Source organism: Gymnogyps californianus, chromosome 17, assembly GCF_018139145.2.
Source record: "Gymnogyps californianus isolate 813 chromosome 17, ASM1813914v2, whole genome shotgun sequence".
Classification (NCBI taxonomy): domain Eukaryota; kingdom Metazoa; phylum Chordata; class Aves; order Accipitriformes; family Cathartidae; genus Gymnogyps; species Gymnogyps californianus.
Genome location: NC_059487.1, coordinates 1,825,423 through 1,834,982, shown reverse-complemented (window position 1 = coordinate 1,834,982; position 9,560 = coordinate 1,825,423). Strand labels below are relative to the sequence as shown.

At 50.5% G+C, this 9,560-nt stretch overlaps 1 protein-coding gene across 1 annotated transcript in view; it reads left to right on the top strand.

The window, feature by feature from the left end:
- Positions 1–9,340: 9,340 nt before the first annotated feature.
- The window catches only part of MMP24 (matrix metallopeptidase 24), a 46,782-nt gene continuing 46,562 nt past the window's right edge, over positions 9,341–9,560 (top strand). Inside the window, 1 exon segment of the mRNA XM_050907499.1 lies at positions 9,341–9,392. The gene's annotated coding sequence lies outside the window, so the exon portion shown is untranslated.

The window sequence follows — 9,560 nt, the reverse complement described above, 5'->3', positions numbered from 1 at the left end:
TCCCGGCAGCTGGAGCAGCAGTGGGGGTTGCCCCTTGTTTAGCACCGACCTCACGGTATTTAAACTCCAGTCCCTGAGCTAAGGTCCTCTCCCATCCACCTCCCTGTGGGATGGGCTCCTGCAGGTGATGGGGCTGTGCCTTGCTTCAGCGGCCCCGCAGCAGTGTCGGCCCAGCTGAGGCTTCTCCCTGTGGGAGTTGGTCAAGGAGTAGCAGATGTGCTTAAACACAGTGGGCTGGAGCCCTTGATGGGGCGTAGCAGTGGAGCTGAGGTGTCCCACTCTCTCCAGTCACCTGGAGACGTGCTGATTCCCTCCACCACTATGGCTCTCTGCTACATGTGACCTCAGCCAGCGAAAGGATGCTTTCAAAAGGCAGAGCTATGGGAGAGGCAAAACAGCGCTGCCTCTGTCAGCATATCTTCATAGAATCATAGAATAGTTTGGGTTGGAAGGGAGCTTTAAAGGTCATCTAGTCCAACTCTCCTGCAATGAGCAGGGACATCTTCAACATTTTAGAGAACAAGTCTTACAACAAGCAGCTGAGGGAACTGGGGTTGTTTAGCCTGGAGAAGAGGAGGCTCAGGGGAGACCTTATCGCTCTCTAGAACTACCTGAAAGGAGGTTGTAGCGAGGTGGGGGTCGGTCTCTTTTCTGAAGTAGCAAGTGATGGGATGAGAGGAAACGGCCTCAAGTTGCACCAAGGGAGGTTTAGACTGGATATTCAGAAAAATTTCTTCACTGAAAGGGTTATCAAGCATTGGAACAGGCTGCCCAGGGAAGTGGTGGAGTCACCATCCCTGGAGGTATTTAAAAGACGTGTAGATGTGGGGCTTAGGGACGTGGTTTAGTGGTGGACTTGGCAGTGCTAGGTTTACGGTTGGACTCGATCTTAAAGGTCTCTTCCAACCTAAATGATTCTATTCTGTTCTAACTAGATCAGGTTGCTTAGAGCCCTGCTCAACCTGACCTTGAATGTTTCCAGGGATGGGGCATCTACCACCTCTCTGGGCAGCCTGTGCCAGTGTTTCACCACCCTCATTGTAAAAAATTGCTTCCTTATATCATAGAATAGAATCATAGACTGGTTTCGGTTGGAAGGGACCTTAAAGATCATCTAGTTCCAACTCCCCTGCCATGGGCAGGGACACCTTCCACTAGACCAGGTTGCTCAAAGCCCCATCCAGCCTGGCCTTGAACACTTCCAACGATGGGGCATCCACAGCTTCTCTGGGTCAACCTGTTCCAGTGCCTCACCACCCTCATAGTGAAGAACTTCTTCCTTACATCTAATGTAAATCTACCCTCTTTTAGTTTAAAACCATTACCCCTTGTCCTATCGCAGCAGGCCCTACTATAAAGTCTGTCCCCATCTTTTTTATAAGCTCCCTTTAAGTACTGAAAGGCTGCAATAAGGTCTCCGTGGAGCCTTCTCTTTTCCAGGCTGAACAACCCCAACTCTCTCAGCCTTTCCTCATAGGAGAGGTGCTCCAGCCCTCTGATCATGTTTGTGGCCTCCTCTGGACCCGCTCCAACAGGTCCCGTCTTTGCCTGTGCTGAAGACCCCAGAGCTGGACGCAGTACTGCAGGTGGGGTCTCACCAGAGCGGAGTAGAGGGGCAGAATCCCCTCCCTCGACCTGCTGGCCACGCTGCTTTGGGTGCAGCCCAGGATACAGTTGGCTTTCTGGGCTGCAAGCGCCCATTGCCAGCTCACGTCCAGTTTTTCACACACCAGTACCCCCAAGTCCTTCTCTGCAGGGCTGCACTTGACTATATTAAAAGGGGAAGAAATGACAAGGGGTTACTGCTGGAGCAGCTCCCCTTCAGAATAGCCCAGAGTTGCTGCTAAATCACTTTATTTTCTCTCCCTTTTGCCTCCCATGTGATATTGGCTTCAAGGTTCAACCACTTCCAGGATCTCTCCTCTTACTGTTTTTCAGGCAGTTCTTTGCTGTTCTCCTTTCCTCCCCTCTGCCCTTAGTTCCCTGTGACTTGTAAATAATGGTGAGTAACAACTGGAGCTCATCCGCATAGCCCCAGGGGCACACAACAGTCCTGCTCATTCATACACTGTCGTGTTTATCCTATACATTCAGCTGGAGTCCGCACTGGCCTGGCTTCTAATACCTACAGGTTCTCAAAGGTCTCTGAATGGAAATGCTGCTGTCTTGCCCCTTCCTCCCCACGTGGGAGATGAAAGCAGACCTTTGCCTTGTCCTCCCTTTCTGCTGCCCTTTCGTTAGTGAAGTTCAGGCAGTGCTGCGTGTTTTGATGCAAGCAACTGCTTGTGCATGAGGGCCTGCCTGGGCTTTTCGTGGTCTGATGCCTCTAGGCGTTGCTTGACTACTGAACAAAGTTACAGATGCCAGACTGGCTTAAAGGACGGACCAGAACTGACCTAGCCAGCCAACCTGACCCAGAGCTGAGCCGCTGAGCCAAGCAGATTTTGCGGCAGAGCTGTATGCAGGGGCTGGCTGATGCCAAATGATGGAACCATCAGGGTAGGAGGAAGCAGAGTTTTCTCTGGGGACAGTGTAACCGAGATGAGCCTGGGACAAGGCTAGGTAGGGCACGGTACCCAGCAAGCAAAGATACAAATGCAATGCTGATCAATTTGCTCACGATACAGAAGGAGGTGAAGACCTGGAGATGAGTATGAAAGTTTTAGAGGGCACTTTCAGTCCCCTTTTAAGCCATCTGCCTTATCACAGATATGTACGTCCTAATGCCAGTCTGTTAATCTTTAGGCCAAACACATTGACGCTGTGTTGCTGTGCAACAGACTTGGGTAAATCTTTGCACTATACCGAGATTGTGGTAATGCTTTAAGATAAATCTGAGTGCTGCATGCTTCTGAATGTTGCCCTTGACCCATCAGCAACCGGAGCCATGAGACTATAACAGATCACCTGGTGATTGCTAACAACGTAGACTGCAAGTGATGTTAGCTAGTGTGGTCCCATCTTCTTGATAACCACCTCGGAGGCTCCACACAATGCTGCTATCAGGGCCACCTAAGCAAGCCAAGCTCCCACAGCCCCATCTTACAAGCTGTGCTCTTGTAACAGACCCCTCACCACCCTGGGGATCCACAGGACTGGCTTCAGTTTAGCATCATGTTTCTTGTCATGAGGGAGCTACAATTGCATGCACTATTGCAAATGTGGTAGGCAAGTGCTGAGTAAAGGGAACCGACCACTACCCTCCATCCACTGGCCGTGCAGCCTGGTCTGTTGCCACCATCGTCACTGCCGGAGTACATTGCTCCTGATAACCCTGAGAAAGGCGTCTGCGACGGCTGCGGCTGTCTGCTAGCTGGAAGCTCTAGGATGAGAAACTGTCAAAGGCCAAGCCTGCGGCACAGCAGGGGAGTGAGTTCCCGTTAGAGAGGGGGTTGCTCCCACCGCTCCCCTTTGGGTGAGCCTGGCATGGGCTGCTTGAACCTGCTCAAGAATTTGATTTCTTCCTGTAGGACTATACTACTATTTGCAATTTCATTAATGGCTTTTTCTAAGTCTTTTGACACATTGCAATCGCTCTTTCTAGTTTTGCAACCCCTAACCATGGGATAAAAGCTCTTACAGGCAGGTGGAACTCAGTGCCACATCTCTCAGAGGGTTGTAATGCTTTTTCTCATATATACTAGTAGTTACGAGCTACAGAAGCAGAAGAGATACTGGTTCTAACCTGTGTGGACGGTATTAATGCACCTAGAATACACTTTTCAGCTCAGGTTGCAGATAAATTCTCAAATGCCCTTTCTCCACATATCCAATATTGCCCTGGTAGTTGTGTAAATAGGGTACTATAATCTTCAAATAAATCTGAGTCATGTAAACTATGTCCTGCAAAACGGTTAGCATATGCCAGGTTTGGTTGTATAAGTAAACCAGTAAGGTTTGGACCCAGATTAGATGACTCATAGCAATCAGGATCCTATAGGCCCATAGTGGAAACCAAAATTTTATAATTATCTTTAGTTTGATTATGGCTTCCTACAGAATAGCAAGTTAATCTGTCTGTGAATATCCACATTGTCTCAGAGTCTGCAGGGCCTGATAAACTCCATCCAGGAACAAATCTACAGCGTGATGTCTAATAGGTTTTATGTAAGGGCTTTTGGAGAATTTCCCTTTCACACTCAGTGGATGTAGTATATAGTAAGGTTTTGGAAGAATATATGGAGGAATACCGATTGCCTTTAGGCATAGGAATATATCTATGGAACATTCCAGGCATAAGAATCCCCTTTTCATCTATATGGACCCAAGATCTAAATTGTCCATTTCCATTAATCCCATTAATTTTAAAGATATATTGGCTTTTTGAATTCCCAGCCCTTACAAAGTGAGTATGCTTCTCAATAGGTCTGCTCTCCAAGCATACCCAGGGGTCTCCTTTCAAACTACTGACAAACCCTTCTCGGGTTTCTCCTTCCTTTCTTTAGTGAAAATCCATAGCGTATATGCCCATCCTTGTACCACTGAGAATTCAACGGGGTGGAAATCCAGGAGAGTTGATTTCCAGTAGAGGATAGGCTTTTAGTGCACTTCCAACAGTCGGGCTTATTTGCCACTGCTGCAATAGTTTGGGCCGTTGCTATGGCTGAATTATGGAATGAATACATATAATCAATATTCTACCACAGGCTTATAAGAAAGGATATCATATAAAAATCTGGGCTTCCAAATCACTATTAACAGGAAAAACAAACAGACACAAATAGCAAAAATAATTATAACTTGGTTGCACTCTAAGTAAGGGTATGGTTCAATCCATGTGCAATTCATAAGTATCAGATTATTTTCCACTTTGCTGTTGTTGAATTCTTATGCAAGATCAGTGCTTTCTGGCTGCTGGCTCTGCGTAAGTTCCCAGCTGCAGGTGAATCAGTCTCTTCCACGGTGGATGTTCCCTCAGTGGCAGGAGGGTTTCCTGGTTCCACTTCCAGACTGGCTGCAGCTGTTAGGTGGGAGTGATGGATTCAAGTTGATTTTTCTTCCACCTGTAGTGCTGAGAAAGGTTAGCAATAACAAAAATGGTCCCTCCCACCAAGGAGGTAAGTTATCCTTTCTTTTGTGTACTTTTACCCAAACGTGAATTCCCTAGATTGAAGGGGTGCAGAGCCCATTCTAGAGGTACCGGTTGCATTAGCTGTGCCCAGGCCTGATTGTATTTTAATAATTTCTGAACCTGTAAAATATACTGGGCCACATTTTCATTTCCTGCTAATAAAATTATATGAGTGGGTACATCAGTTCCGGGGAGTTGTATCAGTCTTTCAAATAGTATTTCATATGGAGACAGTTTTGTTGTTTGTTGAGGTCTTTGTTAATTATTCATTAAGGCTAAAGGTAGTGCATGCAAGACACAGTTACTTATTTGGCTGCAGCATAAATTCCTGGCGTAAAGCAATTTTTAGCACTGTCTGGGCTAGTGCAGCAGTCCCAAAATGCCGTAGATGGTGATGCATTTTTGCTATGGGAATCGGGTACTGTTTTGGTAAAATAGGAAGGTTTTCCATCGCCTGCTTTCCATATTCCCTGGGAATCTTTGGTCACTTCAAACCTTTTCCTAGAGTCAATTTCTTGAGCAGGATCAGTCAAACATATCTTTTCAGGAGCAGGCAACACCAGATTGGACCGTTGGACTGTTTGTAAGCCCGGTGGTTCGTATGGCTGTCGTGCTGCAGCTTTAGCAGCAGTATCTGTCAGACTATTTCTTATCTCTTCTTCTGTCCTTCTGCCAGTATGGGCTGGCTGATGAATGATAGCAACTTTCTCTGGAATTGTATAGCCTTTAACATTTCAGTAATTTGAGGAGCATTTGATGTTTTACTTCCACTAGAAGTATAAACCCACACAACTTCCTTAACTGCCCCGTAGCATGGCATACTCCAAATGCATATCGAGAATCAGTATAAATATTTACAGTCTTTTCTTTGGCCAGCTGACAAGCCTTTGTTAATGCAATTAATCCTGCTGCTTGTGCACTCAGCTTCGGACTAATGAATTCTCCACTACTCCATTCACTGTCGTTATTGAATAACCCATAACACAGTTGCCGTTCAGAAAACACGAGGACCTGTCTACAAATAGTTCCAGATTGGGATCTAGAAATGGCACATCTGTTAAACCTCCTCAAGCCTTTTCAGCTTCACAGGTTGTTACTACACAATCATGATATGGAGTTCCTTCCCCAGGTAAAGGGATTAGAATAGCAGGGTTCAGTGTATTACACCGCTTAAGTGTTATGTTTTCCATTGTTAGGAGAATCAGCTCATAGTGATGTCTTTGCTGTGGTGACATTGCCTGCGTAACTTGTACCATCGGAGGATGTCCAAGCACTAGATTTTTTTACTCGGTTCAACTAGGAGTGCTGCGGCAGCGATTGCACAGATGCAGGCAACGGATCCTTGAGCTCTGGAATGTGGCTGAGTTGAATAATATGCAATTAGATGTTGTCATTCCCCAAAGGAGAACGTCCCTGAAGATGGGGGGATGTTTTTCTGGATTTTAGTAAGGCTTTTGATACTGTTCCTTCACAGCATCCTTCTGGACAAGTTGTCCAGCTGTGAGATGAGCAGGTACACAGTGCACTGGGTGAAGAACTGGCTGAAGAGCAGGGCCCAAAGGGTTGTAGTGAATGGGGCTACATCTGGCTGGCGACCAGTCACCAGCGGTGCTCCTCAGGGCTCAATCCTAAGGCCAGTTCCGTCCAATATTTTTATCAATGATCGGGATGCAGGAGTTGAATGCTCCATTAGCAAGTTTGCTGACGACACTGAACTAGGAGGTGCTGTTGACTCTCTTGAGGGACAAGAGGCCTTGCAGAGGGATCTGGATAGACTGGAGCATTGGGCAGTCATTAGTGGGATGAAATTTAACAAGAACAAATGCCAGATTCTGCACCTGGGACAAGTAACACTGGGCACAAGTACGAACTGGGAGAGGAGTGGCTGGAGAGCAGCCCTGCAGAAAGGGATCTGGGGGCACTGGTCGGCAGCAGGCTCACTACGAGCCAGCAGTGTGCCCTGGCAGCCAAGAGGGCAACCCACATCCTGGGGTGCATCAAACACAGCATCACCAGCCGGTCAAAAGAGGGGATTATCCTGCTGTATTCAGCGTTGGTGCGGCCTCACCTTGAGCACTGTGTGCAGTTCTGGGCCCCACCATTTAAGACAGATGTGAAGGTCCTTGAATGCGTCCAGAGGAGGGCAACAAAGCTGGTGAAGGGGCTGGAAGGAACGTCCTGTGAGGAGCGGCTAAGGACTCTGGGCTTGTCTAGTTCGGAGAAAAGGAGGCTGAGGGGCCATCTTGCTGCTCTCTACAGCTTCCTGAGGAGGAAGGGAATGCTGATCTCTCCCTGGTATCCAGTGTCAGGACGCATGGGAATGGTTGAAAGCTGCATCAGAGGAGGCTCAGACTGGACATCAGGAAGAATTTCTTTACCAAGAGGGTGGTCAAACATTGGAACAGGCTTCCTAGAGAGGTGGTTGATGCCCCAGGCCTGTCAGCGTTTAAGAGGCATTTGGACAATGCCCTTAATAACATGCTTTAACTTTTGGTCAGCCCTGAAGCGGTCAGGCAGTTGGACTAGATGATTGTTGTAGGTCCCTTCCAACTGAAAATATTCTATTCTATTCTAATTGTATGCAAAAAGCACTACAATTGCTGCAGTTCCCAAAGAGATGCAGTGTGGTGGTGAATGGGATGGTCTGACAAAGTAGCAGTGGCGGGTGAGGAGGAGGATGCTACAGCAAGGCAGGGGGTAGAAATGGCAGCCTGAGCCGTGTCCTTGATAGAATTGGCAGCCTGAGCTCTCGTCGTGCAAAAAACAAGAGGCCTGGCATCAGCAGCATTGAGGAGGGTGGGGGAGCTCTGCTGGCTTGTCTTGGCAAAGAGTTCCCCTCCAGCTTCTGCAGGCAGGGCGAAAAGGCTATCCTGAGCATAGCCACTGCCTCAGCGGCATGCAAGCTGAGCTGTCAGCTTGAGTCAGCAGGGAAAAGGCCAGCACTGGCTGTTCATGCAGCAGAGCATATTCATAAAGCCGCTCTGACAAAAAGATGAAATCCCTGTCCCACATTTCTAAAACCCAATGTCCTCACTGTTTCTCTGGGGGAGCAGCAGCACCTTCTGGCCTGGGATTCCCAGGCACGGTGACTCCTCCACCTCCAAGGATGTCACCGGTGCACTGATGCCTGTTGCACACCTCAGATGTGCCAGCCAAACTGCTCTGTGTGCCAGGCTGGCTGTGGGCACGGTGCTCCAAGATTCCCTTCCCAAGAGGCAGGAATTCAAACTTCTGGTGTCAGTATGGTTAAGCCAATGACAGACCAAGAGATTCACCTGGTGGCACAGCGTCTCGCTCCGCCAAAATCACGGATAAAAATAATTTATTAAGCACATGTGAAAGTGCAGGCTGCCAACTGCTCTTTCAGACACTTTGAACTCAATGAGGCTGGGCCAGGGGGGCTGCCATCCACAACCTCCTCCTCCTCCTTCAACCTGTCACCACGAGGCATCATTTTTGGTCCCGAGTGAAACGAAGGAGCGAAATGGAGCGTGACAAAGCCCTTTGGTCTCTCTGAGGCAACACAGAAGCCCTCGTCTCCACCTGGGTGCACATCTCAGAAGCACGCTACCTCCTTTCAGACTGGGACGGCTTCAGGGCAGGACCACTGGCCAACAAACTGCCAGCCCCACTTTTCCTCTTCTCTGCAGGTCTTCTTTTCCTCTTCTATGAGGAGGTGTATACAGCCGCCTCCTGCACCTGGGGCTTCTACACACGTCTGCTGGAGATCTTCAGGCTGCAGCCAAAGACAACACGAGGCAGCCTTGGCGGGGAGTGGGGCCTTTGAGAACAGGAAACAACCCCGTCGTGAGAGAAGAGGCCCGCAGAGAAAGACCTCGGCCCTCCTGCACCTGCTCCGGTGCTGCGGCAGGGCCGGGGGCCGCCGCCAGCCCCTCCGCGCTCTCCCCCGCCTGCAGCCAGAGGGACGTGGAAAAAAACCCTGAGGGACGGTGACCCGGGGCTGACTGCTGCTCGGCTCTCAGCCCCTCCGGCGGGGGAAGCGCAGCCAGGCCCTTCCCGCCAGCCGGGCGCACCTCCGCAGGGCCGCGCCCCGGCCCTTCTGGGGCAGCCCCGGCCCACAGCGACCGGCCCGCCCGGCCCGGCCCGGCCCGCCGGAGGAAGAGGCGGCGCGGCGGCGGCCGCCCGCTACTTCCGGCTTCCCCGCGCAGCCGCAGCCCGCGCCGCTGGACCGGAGCGCTGGCCGGAGCCCCGCCGCGCTGCCATGGCGCCGAGGCGGCGCCGGGGCCTGGCTGCGGCGGGCTCCCTGCTGCCGCTGCTCTGCGCCCTGCTCCGCGCCGCCGCCGACACCAGCACCGGCCGGGTAGGTCTGGGAGCGGGAGGGAGGTCGGGCGGGGCGGGGCGCTGAGGGGAGCGGGGTCGGGCGGCTCTGTGGGTCGGCGAGGCCGGTGGTGCCGCAGCTGGGACTGGGGTAGCGGGGGACGGGAAGCCCGGGGCCGGGTTGTGCGCCGTGTTGGCCCGGGGGCAGGCT